This window comes from Pongo abelii, chromosome 16 (genome assembly GCF_028885655.2).
Source record: "Pongo abelii isolate AG06213 chromosome 16, NHGRI_mPonAbe1-v2.0_pri, whole genome shotgun sequence".
NCBI lineage: Eukaryota > Metazoa > Chordata > Mammalia > Primates > Hominidae > Pongo > Pongo abelii.
Genome location: NC_072001.2, coordinates 18,025,856 through 18,050,028, shown reverse-complemented (window position 1 = coordinate 18,050,028; position 24,173 = coordinate 18,025,856). Strand labels below are relative to the sequence as shown.

Sequence of the window (24,173 nt, the reverse complement as noted above, 5' to 3'; positions counted from 1 at the left end):
TTTTTGTTCTTGCCAGAAACTGAACTTTTGGTTGTGTAGATTATTTTTCTATTCTGTATTTAATTTATGGCTGCTCCAATCTCTATCGTTTCCTTCTTTCTGCTTTGTATTTTTTTGTTTTTTGTGTTTGTGTTTGTTTTGAGACAGGGTCTTACTTTGTCCCTGAGGCTGAAGTACAGTGGTGCAGTCATGGCTCACTGCAGCCTCAACCTCCTGGGCTCAAGTTATCCACCTGCCTCAGCCTCCCAAAGTGCTGGGATTACAGGTGTGAGGCACCACACCTGGCCTAACTTTGGTTTTTATTGAGTTCTTATTTTTTTAGTTCTTCCAGATGTAGGGTTATTGATTTGAGGTCATCTTTTGTAAATGCAGACTTTTATAGTATAATTGCCCCTTTTAACCCTGCTTTTGGCGCAGCACAGAAGTTTTGGTATGTTGTGTTTTCATTCATCTCATAGTATTTTCTAATTTCCCTTGTGATTTCTTCTTTGACCAATGCATTGATTGTTTACCGTGTGTTGTTTAATCTTCATATACTTGTGAATTTTCCACTTTTCCTTTTGTTATTAATTTCTCATCATTTCCTTTTGGTTGGAGAAGGTAATTTGTATGATTTTAGTCTGTTTAAATTTGAGACTTTGTGGCCTAACATATGGTCTGGTCAGTCTAAGAGAGTGTTCTGTGGTGTACTTGAGAAGAATGTGTATTCTGCTCTTTTTGGTGAAATGTTCTGTATGTGTCTATTAGATCTGATGGGTTTATGGTGGTGTTCTTTGGCTAAAACTGAGATGCTGCAGGGCCAGTTGTCAAAGTCACAGTGAAAAAGCAAGGTTTTCCCAAGCTCTTTTAATCACATCAGTCTTAGAGTTCACATTAATCCATTCAAAAATATGTATCAGGCCAGGCTGTAATCGTAGCACTTTGGGAGGCTGAGGGGGGTGGATTGCTTGAGCTCATGAGTTTGAGACCAACTTGGGCAACATAGCGAAGCCCTATCTCTACAAAAAATATGAAAATTAGCTGGGCATAGTGGTGTGTGCCTGTGGTCCCAGCTACCTGGGAGGCTGAGGTGGGAGGATTGCTTGAGCCAGGGAGGCAGAGGTTGCAGTGAGCGGAGGTCAAGCCACTGCACTCCAGCCTGGGCTCCAGCCTGGGTGATGGAGTGAAATCCTGTCTTGGGGGCTGCGGGAGTCTTTCTATCTATCTGTCTGTCAGTCTGTCTCTCTCTCTCTCTCTCTCACTATACATATATATAATTATTTTTTAATTTATATATTATATGTTGTATTATGTTAAATATATATTTTGATGTGTATATTACAGCTGAAAAGAATCATCTAGTAAGAGTTACATCTGATTTCTTGAGGCCTCATTAGCAACCAAAAGTTGCATTTAAAAATTACAAAAGCATATCTCCATCGAGAAATGGCCTTTTTATCTTGTCTGCTTTTTCCCCGGAGGTTCCAATAAGTAAAAATCACAGCACAAATCATTAAGTATGGGGACTTTTTCTGTTGATAGTATTCATGTGTTTAAATTTCATCTGGCCCACGGGCTGCAAAAAGCAAGGAAGTTGTGTGTCATGAGTATCCGTCTATATTTGCAGCTTGCCCTGATCAGGGTATCCTTCTTATCATTTAAGAAATTATAAGCATATAATATTTTATACCAGCTTAATGTATACATCCACATGTAACAGCCACAAAACATAAAGCTATGTAAAATAAAAAATTCCCCCCAGTTTTGGTTGCAAATGTATTCAAGCCCTTAGCAATAAATTCAGTCTTTACAGAGTTAACAGTATAGCTGCCCAGGGGATCCTGGGAGATCCACCTGGAATGCAACTCCTGTCCCTTCTTGGGGCCCCTTCTTGGGGGCCCTAAAGTAGCAGCTAGGCTAAAGGAAAGGCTGTTTCCCCTGCTAGTTTATCTAAAGTTTTGTTCCAGCCCTGAGAATTGAATATCCTTTTTTGCTCTCTTGGAAGAGAGAGAAACACAAACTTTTTACATTTTTTGGTCCACCCAAGCCCACCTTTGGGACTGTTTGGGTCTTTTTCCCCTCCCACCTGGAGGAGAAACTAAAATCAAGGGAGTTAGCAGAACCGCACTCCCACCCCCTCTCAGTTTAGCAAGTGGGAAAAGGGAGGTTAAAAATCTGGCCTACTCTCCTAGGGTTAGCCTCCTATTTTCAAATCCATTGGTAAGTTTTACTTCTCTCAGGTGACAGCAGCTCAGCTTCTGTTTCATGCTATGGGTGACTCTGTAGCCACCCAGGGCACCAGTTGTCAAGGGTCTCCAGGTTTGATGGTTGGCCAGGAGGACTTACAAGACTCAGCATGTAGTTGTACTCAGGGCTATAGTTTATTACAGTGAAGGGACACAGCAAAATCATGGAAAAGGACATGGGTAAAGTCCAGAGGAAAGCAGATACAAGCTTCCACAGGATCCACACAGGACGAGCTTAACTGCCCTGGCACTGAGCCGTGTCAAGTGCTGTCTGCCGGGAAGCTGGGTAGAGACTCCAGGCCCAGGGTTTCCATCGGGGCTGATCACACAGGTACCCCCTGCCTGGCGCGTACCAAGTTCCAGAACAAGGAAAACAGGTTTCAGCACAGAACACGTTGTTTGTACAGACAGTTCAGGCACAGCAAACCACACCTCCCACCTAGGGAGTGGGGGAGTCCTCCTGAGATCCAGACTCCAGCCGAGGGCTAGCCTGCAGCAATCCTGTCTGAGGTCGTATCTCGGGCCAGCTGTTAGCTGTCTTCTGCACAGAACCATGATTAAAGTTTGTTAGTTTCCCACTGTTAGATATTTAGGTAGTTATCTTTGTTTTTCTATTAGTAAAAAATGTGATGAGTATCTTTCTAACTCAGTTATTTTGCTTTTTCAGGGGAGTAACTCCTAGAAGTAGAGAAAGTAGCTTTACTGAGCATTTTAATATCTTTTATATCTTCTTAGCCTATTTATGTATTTCGTCCTTCTGTTTGTCTTTTTTTATCCTACATCAGTAAAATATTGATAGTATTATATTAATTGATAAAGCATATAGTATGGATTCTTCAAAATTATGATCTTCATTAGTACTTTTTAAATGTTTTGTGTGTATTAAGGGGACATGTAGCTACTTGTTGGCTCAGCTATTGTTTTTGACGCTCTGTCAGGCCCCAGTTGTGACAACGTTGAGGAAGATATGAATGCTTCTGCTCAAGGTGCTTCTGCCACAGTTTTGGAAGAAACAAGGAAGGAAACGGCTCCTGTGCAGCTCCCTGTTTCAGGGCCAGAACTGGCTGCCATGATGAAGATTGGAATGAGGGTCGTGAGAGGTGTGGACTGGAAATGGGGCGATCAGGTACTCAGAGATTTGATGTGAACACATTAGCCACACATTAGTTATCTTCTGCACAGTTCTGTACGCTATTGGTGGGTGGAAATTGGAATAATCCAGGATGTGTTGGTTGATCGATGACACAAGTGTTGGTTCCCAAGCAGCCGAAGGGAGTGGACACAAACAGGGAATCATAAGTAGGGCATCTGAGCAGAATAAAGTCTGGAAAGAGAAGCAGCTCTTTTCAGGAAACTCACTGTTATGAGGCTTAGTTTGATGGGTCACTGGAACAAGAGTGAGAGTGAGCAAGAGAGCAAATCTCATTCTGAAAGTTGGTGTAGTGAAGGCTCTGCGGCAGGAAGCCCAGGTGCTGCCCCTGTGAGCTGATGGCATGTGCTGCGAAGTGCCCTGAACCCAGTAGTTAGGGATATACTTCATGGGCCTGTGGCCACGTCTCCATTTTCCCTCATCTCAGGTCTCTTCTAAATCTCTGCCAGGTGCCCCCAGGTGGAAGTCACTTACCACAGCCCTAGCTAAGTTAGGGCAGTGTTCACCTTCCCATGTTCTGTCTAGCTTTTCTCAGCCACGCTGGTAAGCCCCGGCTTTGTCACAGTCATCTTAGAAATAGCAGTGTCTGGAGACAGCAGCATCCATCCTAGAAACAGCTTTCTCCTGCAGAAGTGAGAGACAGAGCTTCCCCCTGGAGCCCGGGGGAAACTGAAGCAAAGGGAATGTGGAGGTGCTGGTGCTTGTTTCAGGTTTCCGCTCTTGCAAGGCCTGTGAGGGATGGAGGGGTCAGGACTTGCTGCAAAGCCCTGTCTCTGCATTGACTCAGAGGATCTTCATTGAGATGAGATTTCCCCGACTTCCTTGGTAAAGCAGCATGATCACGTTATTTTATGCCATTTAATTTAAAATGATGCAAGCACACATTTTGTAGGAGAGGTGAAATCTGTGTCTGGGGACAGCCCCTGACAGACAGGGTGGCATATGGCGACATCTGTGTGGCAGGTCTGCTGGGAGCCATGGAAGGACCAGGGCATGGCACGCACCCTCCTAACTGATCTCTCCTTTGGCTTTCTCAGGATGGGCCTCCTCCAGGCCTAGGCCGAGTGATTGGTGAGCTGGGAGAGGACGGGTGGATAAGAGTCCAGTGGGACACGGGCAGCACCAACTCCTACAGGATGGGGAAAGAAGGAAAATATGACCTCAAGTTGGCAGAGCTGCCGGCCGCTGCACAGCCCTCAGCAGAGGACTCGGACACAGAGGACGACTCTGGTGGGTGACTCAGGAAGGCATTTAGTCCAAGGCAGCCCACAAACTGTCCAGGTGCTGGCTGCCACCACTGCCATCTGGGCCTTAGAATGGGATGTCAGGACACATCTGCAGCTGGCGCTCTGTCCTCGGAGCCTGCAATTTAAATAAGCTCCCAGGCACCTCCGATGCAGGTGCGTGGAGTGGCTGTGGGATCTGGCAATCTGGCTGGAACTGACTTTCTGCATTTTCCTCTCATGTGTGCACCCACCCCTCTTTGAGAATGTGGTGGCCAGGCCGGGGCAGCTGCACTACCAGTGAGTCTCATGTGGTTGGTGCTGAGCCTGCATCTGAGCGAGTGAGCCGAGGCCTGGTGGAATTGCCCTGCAGTCTTGGTCCATCACCTCCTCCTCCAGTGAGAGCCCCCGCCAAAGCACACCCCACCTTCTACCTGCCTTTACCTTTTCTCTGTGGTCCCTGACTCTGAACTCTTCATGTAATGTGGAGTTAGTCAGCACTTTATCGCTTCTAGGGAAGCAGAAGTGAGAATTTAGGGGTGCACCAAGAAAGCTAGATCCTATCTGTGGAGATCCAGGTTGTGGGAGGAGGTTTCGTGACATTTCTTAGCTGTTCCTAAAAGACATGTGAAGCTTCACATGGCTGGGCTTCGTAAGACCATCCAAGAGGCTGGGGCTGCCAATATAATTTGTTATTTTGATTATTTTTTTTAGAAGCCGAACAAACTGAAAGGAACATTCACCCCACTGCAATGATGTTTACCAGCACTATTAACTTACTGCAGACTCTTTGTCTGTCTGCCGGAGTTCATGCTGAGATCATGCAGAGCGAAGCCACCAAGACTTTATGCGGACTGCTGCGAATGTTAGTGGAAAGCGGAACGACGGACAAGACATGTATGGAATGAGAGATCGAGGGCCCAGGGAGTCAGCGCTGGGGGCCGCACGCTTGTCGTGTCTGGGTGTGCATGTGGGTGGGTGTGGATGTGTGTGGATTCCTTTCCTGTGGCTGCTGTAACTAAGTACTACAAACTTGGGGGCTTACACAGTAGAAATTCTCATGGTTCTGGTGGCTGGAAGGCTGAGATCGAGGGTGGTTCCTTCTGGGGCTGTGAGGGAGAAGCTGCTTCAGGGCTCTGCCCCAGCTTCTGGAGTTTGCTGGCCTCTTTAGCGTTCCTCGGCTTGTAGAGGTGTCACCCCGATCTCTGCCGTCATCTTCACATGGCATTCTCCCTGTGTGTGAGTCGCCTCCAAATCTCCCCTTTTCATAGGGACATCATTCAGCCTCATCAAACTGATTACATCTGCAGCGACCCTGTTTCCAAACAAGGTCACCTGCTGAGGTACGGTAGAGGTTAGGGCTTCAACATACCAATTTTGCAATTCTGAATTTAACCCATAACACTGGCTTCAAACAACAAATTTGTTCTGTCAGAGTTCTGGAGACCAGAAATCGCAAATCCAAGTGCGGGCAGGGCCATGCTCCCTCCACAGGCTCTAGGGGAAGGTCCTTCCCTACTTCGTCCAGCTTCTGGGAGCTCCAGGCTTCCTCGGTGTGGGGACGCATTGTGCCAGTCTCTGCCTGCGTCTTCACATGGCCCCTGCCCCTGTGTTCTGCATGTCCTTTTCTGTCTCTGAAAGGACTCTTTCATTGAGTTTCTTTGACTCTAATCCAACATGATGTCACCTAAATTCTTACCTTAATGACGTCTACAGAGACCTCATTAAATAAGATCATATTCTGAGGTTCTGAATGTATGTGAAGTTGGGGGACAGGCACAGTTTAATCCATAAAGTGTTTGTGTGTGTGGAGAGTAAGTATGAGAAATGTGAGCTGAGGGAGTGGGGTGAGTGTGCCTGTGACTGAGAGTGAGCACATGTGAGTGTGGGTGGGTATGTGGGCGTGCTCCAGTGTGTGTGAGAGCATGCGTGTATTAGTGGTGTGCTGGAGCATCCGCAGATATTGATGGGAGTGAGTGTGTTAGCGGTCGATGGGCAAGTGGCTGAGCGTTTGTGTTGCAAGTGTGACGGTGTGTTTGTAGCATGTGGTTGTGTGGGTGTGTGTATGCGTGCATTATGTGAGTGGTGTGTATGTCCATGAGAGCGTGTGAGTGGGCAGGTGACTACATTCAGGTGAAGTGGGAGTGAAAGCGTCAGTACATTGAATCAGTATGTGTGTGTGAGGGTGAGCACGAGGGGGGCATGAGTGTGAGGGGATTACTGGGTGTGCGAATGAGATGAAGTGTGAGTCAGGCTTGGTGAGTGTGAGGAAGTATGAGTGGGTGGCAGCACCCACTCATGTGTAAGTGTGCGATTGAGTGCGAGCATTTGTGTAAATGTGTATGAGTGCCTTGTATCTGTGTGAGCACGAGTGACGTTATTGTGAATGCGTTTGAGTGAATGTGAGTATTTTGCTCGTGTCAGTGAGTGGGAGGTTATAACAGTGTAGGTGTGAGTGTAAAGTGAGAAAGTGTGTGGGTAAAGGTGTGAGTGGGTGAGTAATCAGTTGTGACTAGTGTTTAGGAGTGTGAGTGCATATGTGAGTTTTTGTATGCATTGGGAGGGGTAAGTGTATGTGAGAGTGCATAGGAGTGTGTCAGCTTGCATCTGTTGTGTGTGCATATGTGTGACTGGGATTGTGTGTGTTTTAGTGATTGTGACAGTGGTGGGTGCACCTGAGAGTGTGAGGGTGGGTGTGTGAGTGCCCATGAGTGTGTCTGAATAACTTAGTATGGGTGTGAGTGTGAGGATGCATATGAGGGTGTGAGAGTGAGTGTGTGTGTGTGAGCTCATGTGAGTGTGCTGAAGGAAGGCAGGTGTCCTCATAAGCTTGGATAGCTGAGGGCAGGGTGGGGGAGGTGGGAGGGAGAGCAGGTCCTGTGGGGCTGTGGGCGGGGTCCCTCGGGGGGCCCAGCCTCAAAGCCTCAGCCTCCATTCAGGGAGTAGTGGAGTCCTAGAGCCAGGCAGAGCAGAGGTGGGCCTACTGGTGCCAGAATCCAATGGTGTAAACCTAGTGAAAAACTCATTTTGTTAATGCAGATGTATTAAACTTGGATTGGAAACTGTCTCTACTAAAAATACAAAAAAAGTATTTAAGTGGTGCAGATTAAATATAAGCAAATGTGGAGATATTTAAAACACGAAATTAAAAATATAATAGATGCACTGTTGCAAATTACTGCTATTTGAATTATAGATCATTTTCCTATTGCCTAGAAACAATGTATAGCTAAAATTCCCTAACTACTTTTACTACACATGCTTACAAGGTTTTAAAAATGCCTGTAGTCCCAGCTATTTGGCAGGGCAAGGCAGGAGAATCACCTGAGCCCAGGAGTTTTAGACCAGCCTGGGCAACATAGTGAGGGCCCATCTCTAAAAAAATCAAACAAAAAAATTCGGAAATGTTTCTTGAACTAACTTAAAAGCCGCCTTCCACTTCTCACTTTGAATTAGTTTGAATTAATTTACAAACTGCAATATATTTTAAAGGAGCTTATTGTAGAAAATAAAATAAGTTGATTACAAAAAGTAAGGATTTATCTTTAGGGATTTGTCTTTAGGGACTTGTTAACCAAGCATATCTATTTTCCCTCCCGCAGCTTCTCCAAACAGGCTGATGTACAGGGAGCAACACCAGAGCTGATGTATGCTGGGGTTTGTGCAGAGCATCGCTCTCACGCCGCAGGTGTGCGGCGCCCTCAGCTCCCCGCAGCGGATCACGCTGCTCATGAAGGTCGTGGAAGGGCACGCACCCTTCACTGCTGCCTCGCTGCAGAGACAGGTAATGTGCTGCCAGGCAAAACCAGTTCCCTGAGAGAGGCCTCCATGTACTGAAGTTCCCTGCCCTCAGATTCAGGGGCCTTTATTCAGTAACGAGTGCAGAAGGGGTCTAGAAGTGACAGGGTAGATTTTCTGGAGGCAAGGGGCAGAGGTCCTTGATAATTGGTAAGTTGCTAACCTTTAGTTTACCTGCTTTTCTCTTAAGTGGTAAATCTTGCAACTACTCACTCGTCTGCTTCACAGAATTTGTAGTGTAATTCTCTTAAGAATTAAACTAAAAATAATTCTTTTTTAATTAAACACATGCATCTGTAATGTTGTTTTTTTCTAAAGTCCCTGACAATCCTAATCACTAATCAACTTGAGTGTAATTACCTGGCTGTAAACTAATGAATCTCAACATTTTCACATGATTACTTGCATTATGAGAACAGAAAATAAAGAGAGGCTGGGCGCAGTGGCTCATGCCTGTAATCCCAGCACTTTGGGAGGCCGAGGCAGGTGGATCATGAGGTCAGGAGTTTGAGACCAGCCTGGCCAACATAGTGAAATCCTGTCTCTACTAAAAATCCAAAAAAAATGAGCTGGGCTTGGTGGTGGGTGCCTGTAATCCCAGCTATTCAGGAAGCTAAGGCAAGCAGAATCGCTCGAACCTGGGAGGTGGAGGTTGTAGTGAGCCGAGACCGTGCCACTGCACTCCAGCCCGGGTGACAGTGCGAGACTCTGTCTCAAAAAAGAAAAGAGAAAATAACAATCTCTAGTTTCTTAATCAGATTTTTTTTTAATGCTTGTCATTTTAAATTTTCTTTTATCAGATCTTAGCTGTGCATTTGTTGCAAGCAGTCCTTCCATCATGGGACAAGACCGAAAGGGCGAGGGACATGAAATGCCTCGTGGAGAAGCTGTTTGACTTCTTGGGGAGCTTGCTCACTACCTGCTCCCCCCGACGTGCCCTTACTCAGAGGTGGGTGGCCGTCTCCCTTCCCTGTGCCCTAGTGAAGAGCGGCATAGTGCCATCACTCAGAGGTGGGTGGCCGTCTCCCTTCCCTGTGCCCTGGTGAAGAGCGGCACAGTGCCGTCACTCAGAGGTGGGTGGCCGTCTCCCTTCCCTGTGCCCTGGTGAAGAGCGGCACAGTGTCGTCACTCAGAGGTGGGTGGCCGTCTCCCTTCCCTGTGCCCTGGTGAAGAGCGGTGCAGCAGCTTCTCCCCTTGTTACCTCCTCAGAGTCCACGCCAAGGCGGCACAGGGTGCGCCCGCAGGCCTCACTGACTGCCACCCACAGCAGCACCCTGGCAGAGGAGGTGGTGGCACTGCTGCGCACGCTGCACTCCCTGACTCAGTGGAATGGGTTCATCAACAAGTACATCAACTCCCAGCTCCGCTCCATCACCCACAGCTTTGCGGGAAGGCCTTCTGAAGGGGTGGGTTTGTGTTCTCAGAATTAATTTAGTTGAACGGTAAACCTGTAGGGATTGGGCAGCTCCGTGAGTGTCCTTGGTGGAGCTCGCTGTTTGGTCTGCACTAGGCCTAGTTAGAGGACTACTTCCCCGACTCCGAGAACCCTGAAGTGGGGGGCCTCATGGCGGTCCTGGCCGTGATTGGAGGCATCGATGGTTGCCTGCGCCTGGGCGGCCAAGTTGTGCACGATGAGTTTGGAGAAGGCACTGTGACTCGCATCACCCCGAAGGGCAAAATCACCATGCAGTTCTCTGACATGCAGACATGTCGCGTTTGCCCATTGAATCAGCTGAAACCAGTAGGTGAACTTGTGCGCAGTTACTGTATGATAAGGGAAATTGGCTTTACACTAGAACCCAGCACCAACATTAGCACTTGAAAGAACTTGATTCTGGTACTTCAAGTTTGCCTTCCAGGAAGCTGTGTGAGCTTGCGCTTCTCTGGTGAGCAGGGCCTGTCTCTCAGGGCACCTAAAGCAGTGGTTCGTGTGTGTTTCAGCCTCAGAGACACGGAGAGGGCTTTAGCAACCTAGAAGGTACCATGCATCTATGAGGTAGTTCTAATTATTTTAAAATGTGAATTTATGAAGTCTACTTTTTATTAAACAACTCAAATTTAAAAAAAACTTAAACATGTTTAAACACCTTTAAAAAAAAAACAGCCTTTCTTCATGTAGAAAATGCTTAGTTGTTTTGAGTGACGTGACTTAATGTAGCAGCTACTGTTATCTTAACCTATGAATCAAGGATGCACAGGGAGAAGGAGCCATTTACATTATTTTCATGTAGCCCAAGTGCAATGTTACTGTATATTCTTTTTCTTTTTTTTTTGAGATGGAGTCTTGCTCTTGTCACCCAGGCTGGAGTGCAATGGCACGATCTTGTCGTCCCTCTGCAACCTTTGCCTCCCGGGTTCAAGCGATTCTCCTGCCTCAGCCTCCTGAGTAGCTGGGATTACGGTGTGTGCCACCACACCTGGCTAATTTTGTATTTTTAGTAGAGATGGGGTTTCACTCTGTTGGCCGGGCTGGTCTCAAACTCCTGACCTCAGGTGATCCACCCTCCTCGGCCTCCCAAAGTGCTGGGATTACAGGCGTGAGCCACTGTGCCCGGCCTGACTATATTTTCTATAAAGTACTCTTTTTTATTATTATAGGAATATGTACATGTTGTAGAAAACTTTTGAAGTATATAGAAAATACCTGAGAAGATAGTAACCACCACACTGATGTAATTACTGTTGACAGGTTTGTAAAGAAAAATTAATATAGATTATACTTATTATATGTATAAGTCTCTATCTTGCCTTTTATGTCATTTTAAAAAATGATTATTCTCAGCTATAAAAAGGCTTCCGGGTATGTGTGGCATTTCAGGATTAAGCCCATGGTTTTGATGACTTTCAGCACGTTTCATTGGTTAGTCATACTGGCCACACGCTGACAGCTTCTGTGTCCTCTCCAGCTCCCTGCCGTGGCCTTTAATGTGAACAGCCTGCCCTTCACAGAGCCCATGCTGTCTGTCTGGGCTCAGTTGGTGAACCTCGCTGGAAGCAAGTTAGAAAAGCACAAAATAAAGAAATCAACTAAACAGGCCTTTGCAGGTCAGTACATGGTGCTTCTTGATGAAATAGCTGCCGTCTTAAACTCGTGTTGTTTGTACAGTGTTCTTTTATGAATGAGTTCACAGACGTGCTAAAGTCCTGGGGTTCACCTGGGCCCACCATTTGTTGAGTTGCGGTTGGCAATGTAACCCTGTGTTCGTGGTAATGAGTGTTTTCGAGTCAGCCTTTGTTGCCATGTTCGGAGCCACACTTGAAGAACCCCATGGCTCACACCCTCTTCTCCGTGTCACCCTTTATCCCGGAAGAGAAGTCTGTGTTCACCTCTTCCCTCCTCCCCTCCATCCCAGGGCCCTGTGGCCCAGTCACCCTGTTGGACCATGGCTCACGGTCTGTTCCCTGCCGGATCCAGGGGCCTCTGTCCCGGAAGCACCTGGCTTGCTTGTGGCATTCAGGGTGGCTGAGACTGTAGACTTGCTTGACTTTGCCTTCCTTTGGGTCTAGAATGCAGCTCTCCTGAGTTTCTTTCCATGTTTCTAGGGAGCTCTTCTCTCTGCTCGTTCTTTATATCCTGGAAGTCTGTGTGGCTTCACCCATAACTATGGCATATTCTGCCCACTCTTCTTGAGTTTTCTCTCCTCTTGCTCCCACAGACCTACGTTTTCTCCCCTCTTGCTCCCACAGACCTAGGATTGCTGCTTCAGCATTTATGATGTAAGCACTTTCAAGTCTGGATTTCCCATTCACATCTCTGGTTGGAGGTGCAGTGCATGCAAATCACAACATGTCCGAAATTCAGCTGGCTTTCTCTAGTAGCTGCCGTTTCCCATCGTGGTGAATAAACCTGTCTGCCAGTTAGTCGAGCCAGTGCCTGAGCGGCACCTGCAGCCCTCCTTCCTTCCCACCCCACACTCTCTGTGCTGCTTCTGCGGCCTCTGTATTCAGATAAGCCTTGGGCATTGCTGCCATCTTCATCAGTTAAAGAGCTAGTGGGGCTGACAGATTCTCTCAGAGGAGTCTTAGAAGAAGAGTGAAAGCAGCTGAACCTTCAGCAACTTGGGGAACATTTGATCATATTAATAGTAGCTGACATGGTTCTAACCATGTTAAACCCATTGAATCCTGCGTCCTATCAAGTTAGGTGCCTGGAGAGCAGGGAAGGAAGACCCAGGAGGCAGAAGGTGCTTACCCAGAAGCACCGAGTGTAACACTGGGAAAGGCGAGCCCTTCGTCACGGACAGTGTGTGCGGTCGGCAGATTCCTGAAGGGCAGAGCGTTACTCATCACCATGTGGCGGAGGCTTGATGCTGGCGAGAAGGGAGTCTGAGCAGGGCACGCCCTTCTCACTGAGTCTTTCCTTCCGCAGGACAAGTGGACCTGGACCTGCGTACGAAGAAGTGTGCGAAGGTGATGTTGGCAAAGTCATCAAACTGGACAGAGATGGATTGCATGATCTCAATATGCAGTGTGACTGGCAGCAGAAAGGGGGCACCTACTGGGTTAAGTACATTCATGCTGAACTTATAGGTGAGCACATTCTTTGTTCAGTGCTTTTGCTTTTTCTTAGAGACAGAATTCCCATAAATGAATACTGATTATAATGATTTGTTATTGAAATCTGTAGGCTATCCTCCACCAAGTTCTTCCCACATCAAGATTGGTGATAAAGTGCGGGTCAAAGCCTCTGTCACCACACCAAAATACAAATGGGGATCTGTGACTCATCAGAGTGTGGGGGTTGTGAAAGGTAATATTATCTGGGTAATAAAATTCCTGATGTTAACTTTTCATTAACGCATGTGTACTTAGTATTTCTTTTTGTTCAAGCACACAAAAAAAGAAAACAAGTGTGAAGAAAGAGATAAGAGTGTTCCTTTGCTTGTCATTGCCTTCTGCCAAAGGCCACAGAGGAACTCACCTGCAGTGAAACAATCAGATTTATTAATGTCAACTCATTGCAGTGCAGGAGAACACACACCTTGGGGAATGGGTGTCTCCATCAGAGGGAGTGAGCAAGGACTAATGAAGTTTATGTTGGGTATTTGTGGGAGGGGTCGAGAAAGCAGGGGTAATTCTAAGACAGGATGTCTTAATAAATTTACCTGGCAGGCAGAAAGAACGGAGCCATGCTAATGTCATGATTGGTAAGGAAGCAGTCATTCATATCACCAGGATAGGGGACTGTGTGGTTGTTTGTGGTTTGGATCAGACTCAACTTTAATCACACATGGTTAAGGAGGGGTTTTGGTTGTGCCTTGATTCATCAGTCACAGAGTGGCCTTATCTGATGTTCGTGTTCTGTCAACTTGTCCTGTCAGTTGTTCTGTGAAATGGCCTAACACTGACATTAACAGGCCATCTCCTGACTGTCAGGACTGCTTTTTCTTTCTCCTCCCCTGACCAGGCTGGAGTGCAGTGGCGCCATCTCGGCTCACTGCAACCTCCATCCCCGGGTTTAAGCAATTCTCCAGTCTCAGCCTCCAGAGTAGCTGGGATTACAGGTGCCCACCACCGTGCCTGGCTAATTTTTGTATTTTTCGTAGAGATGGGGTTTCACCATGTTGGCCAGGCTGGTCTCGAACTCCTCACCTATTGATCCGCCCGCCTTGGCCTCCCAAAGTGTTGGGATTACAGGCGTGAGCCACCACGCCTGGCTCCCTTTTTCATGCTGTATAAAAATTTAGGACTGAATTTAAGAAATGGAAATGTGCTAATGGTGGGAATTAGGAACTGGTTTAATATGATACTATTGAGATTCCAAATCAAATCCGTGGCACACTTTGAAAGGTATACTATGTCCGTTTTAACAGTTGCATGAGAAATAAGTATGTGTATAGTTTTATAAACTCTTGATGCCATAAAGAGATTGTTTGTTTGTTCATCTGAACCTTGTGGAAGCCTCTCTTTTCATCAGATCGCTTAGAAAATGGCCACAGTTGGTGGTGGTTCCACAGTGGTGAGAGGTTCCTAGAGCTTCTCATGTTACATAAGAACAAATGGATTATTTAATATTTTACTTTAAACATTTTTCTTTGCTTAAGAGATTGTTAAAATATTTGCAAATCAAAACAAGACAAATTTTTAAAATAAGAATTTGGTTTCTTTGTTTTGAGTGACACGTTGCCCTTATCAAAGGACAAAAGAAGTCTTCAAGTTATTAATGTGGTTTTTATTCCCTGAGATACCAAAGGTATTATATGGAATTGTTGACTTGGTGTAATTAAAAACCCAAATGTCCTATTTTAAACCTAATGCAAAAGTAAGGAATGTAGTTTACAATGAACCTCCATGTGCTCATTACCTGGCTTTAACGATTGTCGCCTCACAGCCAAAATTATTCATGCTCCCTTCTTGTGATTATTTTGAAACCAGGCGCTGACATCATGTATTATTTCATCCATAAGCATTTTAGTACCTATCTCTAAAAGATAGACTCTTTGTAAAAAACAAATAACTACAATGTAGTATGACATGGCTAGGTGCAGTTTTAAGTTCAGGTTTTTATTGGTGAAGAGGAAGATGGATCAGGTGATTTGTGTTCTGTCCTAGCTTTCAGTGCCAATGGAAAAGATATCATTGTCGACTTTCCCCAGCAGTCTCACTGGACTGGGTTGCTATCAGAAATGGAGTTGGTGCCCAGTATTCATCCTGGGGTTACGTGAGTTATTTTTATGATTGCTAGATTTGCTTTGGGACGAATGGTTTTCTGTTGAAGTAAGTTTAATAAATGACCTTTCTTAACTCAGTTGCTATTTTACAAATAGGTGTGATGGATGTCAGATGTTTCCTATCAATGGATCCAGATTCAAATGCAGAAACTGTGATGACTTTGATTTTTGTGAAATGTGTTTCAAGACCGAAAAACACAATACCAGGCATACATTTGGCAGAATAAATGAACCAGGTATGGCAGAATGTTTATATTCTCTCTTCCACCAAATATTAATGAAATACTTATTGTGGACCACAATGTATTGGAATTTGTTATTTTAAGGTTCCTATGTATACGGTAATTCTGTAGAGTGAGTACAGTGAAACGGAAGTGACGGTCCTACCCACTGATGACTGGCTGGCTTTTTAAAAAAATCAGGATGGAGTGTCGGGGAAGAATTAGAGTAACTAGGCTTGTTTGCTTGTTTTTCCATAAAGAAACATTAAAAGAATCTCAAGAAACTAGTAAGTGTTTAGTTGCATGGCATGTGGAATTGGTTAGATGGAGAGTGAGGTTTTTAATTTATATACCTTTTATTGTATTTTTCATTGTGGCAAAATATATATAACTTAAAATTAGCCACTTAATCATTTTCTAAGTTTATAATTCAGGGTATTAAGTACCTTAAGTACAGAGTTGCACAACCATCACAACTCTCTCTTACCAAAACTTTGCACCACTCTGATCAGAAACTCTGTACCCATTAAGCAGTTTAACTACCCTACTTCCCCTTACCCCAACCCTGGTAACCTTGAATCTAACCTTGGTCTCTATGAATATGACCACTCCGGATACCTCATCTAGATGGAACCATGTAAGATTTATCCTTTTGCGTTTAGCATAATGTCTTCAAGCTTCATCTGTATTGTAGCATGTGTCAGAACGTCATCCTTTTTAATGGCTGAATAATATTCCACTGTATGCATATATCACTTTTCTTCTTTGTGAGACAGAGTCTCACTCTGTTGCCCAGGCTGGAATGCAGTGGCATGATCTTGGCTCAGTGCAACCTCTGCCTCCTGGCTTCAAGCAATTCTCCTGTCTCAGCCTCCTGAGTAGCTGGGATTACAGGCCGGTGCCACCATGCTCAGCTAACTTTTCTATTTTTTTTAATTATTATTTTTTTGTGACAGAGTCTCACTCTGTCTATAAGGAGTGTATATGTTATATACATTTTTAGTTTTAGTACTTACTGAAGATATTAATTATAACATTTATTTTTGACTCATTCAAATCTATTATTATTTAGTATATTCTCTTAAACAATGCAAAGACCTTAGTTCTCTTTAACATCATTTATCTTCATTCTGATTTATGCGTTCTTAACATATTTTAATGTTTTGCTTTTGGTTTTTTTTGTTTTTGTTTTTTTGAGATGGAGTCTCACTCTGTCGCCCAGGCTGGAGTGCAGTGGCGTGATCCTGGCTCACTGCAACCAACACCTCCCGGGCTCAAGCAATTCTCCTGCATCAGCCTCCCGAGTAGCTGGGATTGCAGGCTCCTGCCACCACGCCTGGCTAATTTTTGTATTTTTAGTAGAGGTGAGATTTCACCATGTTGGCCAGGCTGCTCTTGAACTCCTGACCTCAGGCAGTCTACCCACCTCAGCCTCCCAAAGTGCTGGGGTTATGTGCATGAGCTACCACGTCCAGCCAAAATTTTATACATTTTATACAAATACATATCTAACAGAACTATAGAAGACATTCTTTTATGCACACAGAAAATGTTCATAAAATCCAGTCATATGCTAAGTGGGTCATACGCTCAAACAAAGTTTCAAAAAATGTCAAAGGATTTGCCAGGCACAGTGGTTCCCAAGGTGCTGGGATTACTGACGTGAGCCACCACACCAGCCAAAACCTTCATTTTAAAAAAGGCTGGGTCATGCATCATGGGTCATGCCTGTAATCCCAGCACTTTGAGAGGCCAACGCAGGCGGATCACCTGATGTCAGGAGTTCAAGACCAGACTGACCAACATGGTGAAACCCCATCTCTACCAAAAATACAAAAATTAGCTGGGCATGGTGGCACGCACCTGTAATCCCAGCTACTCAGTAGGCTGAGGCAGGAGAATTGCTTGAATCTGGGAGGCGGAAGTTGCAGTGAGCTGAGATTGTGCTACCACACTGCAGCCTGGGTGACCGAGTGAGACGCCATCTGAAAAAATAAATAAAGGCTGGGTGCCAGATGTGGTGCATAGGCCTAGTTTGTTGACTCCTGTACTTAAGATATAAAACTCTAAAGAACAGTGGGAGGGAGCTTCCCTCTAGAGGCACAGGAGGGGACAAGTTGGTCCCTGAGCAGTGACTTTATAATAACATGTTACACTGTGTTTTTTGTTTTTGTTTTGTTTTTTTGTTTGCTTGAGACAGAGTTTCACTCTTGTTGCCCAGGCTGGAGTACAATGGCGTGATCTCAGCTCACAACAACCTCCACCTCCCAGATTCAAGCGATTCTCCTGCCTCAGCCTCCCAAGTAGCTGGGATTACAGGCATGCACCACCACATCCGACTGATTTTTGTATTTTTAGTAGAGATGGGGTTTCACCATATTGGCCAGGCTGATCTTGAGCTTCTGGGATCAAGGAATCCACCAACCTTGCTTTCCAAAGTGCTGGCATTACAGGCGTGAGCCACTGTACCCAGCCAAGAATTGTTTCTTCTCCTTACCTAGGTAGAGACCTCTTCAGAAATGCTGGGAGATCTTCGGAGAGGGGAGATTTTTCAAATAAAAAATTTAATACTTGGCTGGGCATGGTGGCTCATCCCTGTAATCCCAGCATTTTGGGAGGCCGAGGCGGATGGATCACAAAGTCAGGAGATCGATACCATCCTGGCTAACACGGTGAAACCCCGTTTCTACTAAAAAAATACAAAAAATTAGCCGGGCATCGTGGCAGGTGCCTGTAGTCCCAGCTACTCGGGAGGCTGAGGCAGGAGAATGGCGTGAACCTGGGAGGCGGAGCTTGCAGTGAGCCGACATCAGGCCACTGCACTCCAGCCTGGGTGACACAGCAAGACTCCGTCTCAAAAAAAAAAATTTTAATACTTTGGGAGGCCAAGGCGGGTAGATCACGAGGTCAGGAGTTCAAGAACTGCCTGGCCAGGATGGTGAAACCCCATCTCTACTAAAAATACAAAAATTAGCCGGGCATGGTGGTGGGTGCCTGTAATCCCAATGACTCAGGAGGCTGAGGCAGGAGAATCGCTTGAACCCGGGTGGCAGAGGTTGCAATGAGCCAAAATAGCACCACTGCACTCCAGCCTGGGCAATGAGAGTCAGATTCCATCTAAAAAAAAAAAAAAACATTGATCTAGTTCTAAACCTCATTTTGAATCCACCCACATTGCTCTGAAATACATTCATCTTTCCTGTGGCTAAAACCTTAAAGCCTTGCCAGTAACTCCCATTGCACTTAAGGAAATCCAATCTCCTTGTTGTGGCCCCTGAACAGGCTGCTGCTGGCCCACCACGGTGCCTCTAGTTTGTGTAAAATGCATATGTCAACTTATAATAAATCATACAAGGCTTTTTTAGCTCTAAAAGGCTATTATTCACTAGTTGCTGTGTGAATCAGTATTTCTGAGTGCAGTTAGAAGTTATTAGAGTTGATGACCAAGACTCATCTCAACCAGCACGGGGGAGGCATCTGCTCGTTTTGTGGTCAGTGACTCTGGGCCTCCTTCTGCTGGGCTCAGTGCTGAGGTGGGTCTGACTGGGCTCAGAGCTGTGCACCCCGGCCCTCCTCCCCAACTTGCATGAGTGCTCTTTAGGATGGAGCCGAACACTGGCTTCTCAAAACCACTTGGCCCCACCACAGGCCCTGAGAACTGATTGAGTCACTCTGGTGGGCTCCCCAGCCCTAGCCAAGAAGGGTTTCTCTAGGGAGCCTGGCCCCCACTCATGAGACCTGGAGCTCCAAAGATCCTAACCAGCGGCCTGCCTCCAGGGAGGAGCCACTCGCCCCCACCAAGCTCCCTTCACAGAGACCCATCCAACAGAGCTGAGGAAAACCATGCCTCATAAATGAATAAATACATAAATAAGGATGCCAGGGACCTATGGATTTTGTAATTCCTGAAAGAGGGCAGAGTGGCTGGCTCACAGCAAGCACAGCAGGAGATACTGCTCCCTGGCCAGGCTGTGCTCTGTCTCTTTGGAGGGAGCCCTAGGGGACAAGAAAATCCAGAGGAGACCAGATCACCCAGAAGGTACCTCTCCACCCCTTCCCTGGAGTTTCTGGGACACGAAGCCCACCCGAGGGACACGTGCCTCCTTGGGAGTTGTACCAGGCCTCCTTCCTGATCTGGCCATGCAGTGGTTTTCAGTGCCAGAAACAGATGAATAAAATAGGCCGTTTATTGGATGTTCTTCAGGAACATGCACACTTCTTTGGATCTTTCCATCGTTTTATCTCTATTTAAAGTTAAATGCTGTGTTATACCAAGTACTGGTAAAGATGTAGAGCTACAAGAATGGTCCAGCTGGCAGTAGCATAAAGTTGTATAAGCACATTGGAAACCTGTTTGGCAGCTTCTACTAAAGCTATATCTATGCTTACCTTCAGAAATTCCATCCTAAGCATGTACACAAGAGAAATGAGTGCATATGTCCACAAAAGGACATATAAGAATGTTCATTGCCATTATTATTCATAAGAGCCCCAAATGAAAACAACCTAAATGTCCATCAACAGGAGAGTGAATAAGTGGTGATAGTCACATCATGGAATACTACACAGCCAAAAAAGAAAAATGAAGTGGTAGGAACGTTCAACGACATGGGTGAATAGAGGGAGCCAGGTATGAGAGACAGTGCACTGTACCAGCCCACTTAGATGAAGCGCAGGAAGGCAGAACTGACGATGATTGAAGTCAGAAGAGTAGTTTCCTTTGTGGGAAAGTTAGATCAGGAAGGAGTTCTCTGGGGTACTAGAAATCTGCCGTATCTTGGCTGGGTGCAATGGCTCATGCCTGTAATCCCAGCACTTCGGGAGGCCTAGGTGAGAGGGTCGCTTGAGCCCAGGAGTTAGAGACCAGCCTGGGCAACATAGTGAGATCCCATCTCTACAAAAAGTTAAAAATTAGCATGGCATGCTGGTGTGCACCTGTAGTCTCAGCTACTCAAGGAGGCTGAGGCAGGAGGATTGCTTGAGCTCAACAGTTTGAGGCTGCAGTGAGTTATGATTGTGCCACTGCACTGCAGCCTGTCACTTCAGTGACTGAGCAGGACCAGTCGCAAAAAAAAGAGAAAGGAAAGGAAGAAAGAAAGGAAAAGAAAAGAGAAGAAAGGCTGAGTGCACTGCTTCACATCTGTAATCCCAGCACTTTGGGAGGCCAAGGCAGCTGGATCACTTGAGGCTGGGAGTTTGAGACCAGCCTGGACAACATGGCAAAACCAAAAACACAAAAATTAGCCAGGCATGTTGGTACATGCCTGTAATCCCAGCTACTCAGGAGGCTGAGGCATGAAAATCCCTTGAACTTGTGAGCCAAGATCACGTCACTGCACTCCAGCCTCTGTGACAGAGCAAGACTCTGTCTCAAAAAGGGAAAAAAAAAAAAAAATCTGCTATATCTTCACCTAGGTGAGGCTATCACATACATTGATATATATTGGAATATGTGTGTGTGTGTCTCAGTGTATATACCAAAATGCACATTAACAAAGATTCTGGCCAGGCACTGTGGCTCATGCCTCTAATCCAAGCTCTCTGAGAGGCTGAGACAGGTGGATCACGAGGTCAGGAGTTCGAGGACAGCCTGGCCAATATGATGAAAGACCTCTCTACTAAAAATACAAAAATTAGCCAGGCATGGTGGTGCGCTCGTGCAATCCCAGCTACTCAGGAGGCTGATGCATAGGAATCGCTTGAACCGGGCAGGCTGGGGTGGCAGTGAGCCAAGATCGGGCCACTGCACTCCAGCCTGGGTGACAGAGTAAGAGGCTATCTCAAAAAAAATATATATATATATATATATTCCATTAGTAAACATAGAATGATTGAATTATAAAAATCAGCATTGTGACCGGACGCCATGGCTCACACCTATAATCCTAGGATGACACTTTTGGGAGGCTGAGGAGGGCAGATCACGAGGTCAGGAGATCGAGGCCATCTTGGCCAACATAGTGAAACCCTGTCTCTACTCAAAATACAAAAATTAGCTGGGTGTGGTGGTGTGTGCCTTTAATTCCAACTACTCAGGAGGCTGAGACAGGAGAATCAATTGGACCTGGGAGGCAGAGGTTGCAGTGAGCCAAGATTGCGCCACTGCACTCCAGCCTGCCAACAGAGTGAAACTCCATCTCAAAAAAAAAAAAAAAAAAAATCACCATTTTGTGGTATTTAATTAATTTATTGAGGTAAAGATGGCAATGGATGAAACTACTGTGTTAGATGAGAGGATGATGGGGGATGTTTGCAGTGAAGGAGTCAGTTCTCACCACCTGAATTATTTGAACTTAGCACCACTAAAAGTAGAGCAATCAGGTACAGAGTGCCTCCAGACCTAATGAAATAGAAATCACTGACACCATCTAGGTTTCTTTTTTTTTTTTTTTTTTTTTTTTTTTTTCCTGAGACAGAGTCTCACTCTGTCACCGAGGCTGGAGTGCAGTGGCATGTTATCGGCTTACTGCAATCTCAACATCCCCGGTTTAAGTGCCTCAGGCTTCTGAGCAGCTGGGATTATGGGAATCTGCCACCACACTCGGCTAATTTTTGTATTTTTAGTAGAGACGGGGATTCACCATGTTGGCCAGACTGGTCTGGAACTCCTGACCTCTAGTGATCCACCCGCGTCAGCCTCCCAAAGTTCTGGGATTACAGGGGTGAGCCACCTTGCCCAGCCTATTTCATATTTCAAATATTAAAAAGTAGAACCTGGCCAGGGGTGGTGGCTCACACCTGTAGTCCTAGCCCTTTGGGAGGCTGAAGTGGGAGGATCGCTTGAGCCCGGGAGTTCAAGACCAGCCTGGGCAACAGAACAAGACTCCATAGTGAGAAAAAAAAAAAAAAAAGAATTAGGAATTTTGTCTAGGATGCTGTTCAGAAGAGTTAGAATAGCAGGCCTGAGACTACTATCCTTAGAGAGGGCTGCTTGCAAAGTTGGCGTCTGGGAACATGGGTTTAGAGAGGCCTGTCACCATTCCCTACCTAATAAGAGTGGCTCACTGTGCCTAAACTGTTTATACACACAACACAGTTTATGTTGCTTTCCTTTATTTATTTATTTATTTATTCATTGAGACAGAGTCTCCTTCTGTCACCCAGGCTGGAGTGCAGTGGCATCAACTCTGCTTACTGCAAACTCTGCCTCCCAGGTTCCAGCGATTCTCCTGCCTCAGCCTCCTGAGTAGCTGAGATTACAGGCATACACCAACACACACAGCTAATTTTTGTATTTTTAGTAGAGATGGGTTTTCACCATGTTGGCTAGGCTGATGTCAAACTCCTGACCTCAAGTGATCCACCTGCCTTGGCCTCCCAAAGTGCTGGGATTACAATCGTGAACCACTGAGCCTGGCTGCCAATTTCCTTTGCAATGCTGCTGTTCCTTAGAGTGAGACAAGGGTGAACACTGGTGAACACTGTCTGAGGCGGCCTGGTGGACAAGAAGGCATTGGCCCAGGCCCTGAAGGAGGGTCGGATCCGCGGCAAGGCCCTGGTCATGCACGAGTGGGAACCCTTTAGCCTTAGCCAGGGCCCCCGAAGGTTGCACCCAATCTCTTCTGCACCCCCCACGCTGCGTGGTACAGCGAGCTGGCATCCACGGATATGCCAGAGGAGGCGGCGCAGGAGATCCGCAGAGCCATCACAGGCCGGATCCCAGACAGCCTGAAGAACTGTGTCAACAAGGACCATCTGACGGCTGCCACCCACTGGGCCAGCGTGGACCCCGCCGTCGTGCACCCTGAGCTCGACGGGGCTGCCTATAGGTACCCTCCGGGTGTGGTGGGCGTGGCCCCACTGGCATCCCAGCTGCTGTGGAAGGTATCGTCCCCAGCGCCTTGTTCGTGTCCCACAGCCTCTCCTCTGTGGCACACCCGCCCCACAGGGGCCCCTTCTCCTGGCCAAACATCAAGCCCAAGGCAGATAGAGACCACACCAGTGACCAGTTGTAGCCCCGGAGGAGCTCTCCAGCCCGGGCGCCTGGGCGGAGGGCCTGGAAACCCTTGGACCAGAGTGTGTGGAGGAGGCGCCTGTGTGGCAGCCCTGGCACTGCAGAGACTGGTCCGGGCTTTCAGGAGGCGGGAGGGGGCAGCGCTGGGCCTCGTGTCGGTTGTCGTCGTCCGTCTTATGGGCGCTCTGCCCTGTGTCCTTTGCCTTCCTCGTTAAGCAGAAGTCAGTAGTTATTCTCTCATGAACGTTCTTGTCTGTGTGCAGTTTTTAGAACATTACAAAGATCTGTTTGCTTAGCTGTTAACAAAAAAGAAACCTGAAGGAACATTCGGAAGTCAGTTTCAGAGTTTTGTTTTTTGTTGTTTTGTTTTGGTTTGGTTTTTGTTTTTATGTTGGAATGTGCCCCGGAATGAGGCAGTTGGCAAACTTCTCAGGACAATGAATCGTTCCCGTTTTTCTTTTCATGCCACACAGTGCATTGTTTCTTCTACCTGCTTATTTTTAGAATAATTTAGGAAAACAAAACAAAGGCTGTTTTTCCTAATTTTGCCATGAATCCCCCCTTGTTCCAAATGAAGACAGCATCACGAAGCAGCTTCAAGACAAAAAGCTTGGGCACTGCCCAGCTTGCCCGCTGCCCATCGACTTCTGTCCTGGGGACACAGAGGGTAGCAGCATCCCCGCCTGCACCAGTGCCATCCTGCTGATGTGATAGGCTAGCAAGATTTTGGTTAAAATCATGTCTGTGATTGTAACCGTCTGTATGAATTATTTTAAAGAAATAAAAATCCCAGAAAGAGAAAAAGAAAAAAAAAAAAAGAGACAAACAGTGAGGCTACTAAGCAGAGTGTCCTCAGGCAGTGGCCTCACAGAACTGCCTGCAGCCCTCTTAAGAGCGGCTTGGCCACTGCAAGACAGGACACAGTCAGCTG

General features: G+C 46.3%; 1 pseudogene; it reads left to right on the top strand.

The window, feature by feature from the left end:
* Positions 1-18,265, top strand: part of LOC100437907 (putative HERC2-like protein 3) — a 30,453-nt pseudogene extending 12,188 nt beyond the window's left edge.
* The last annotated feature ends 5,908 nt before the right edge of the window (positions 18,266-24,173 follow it).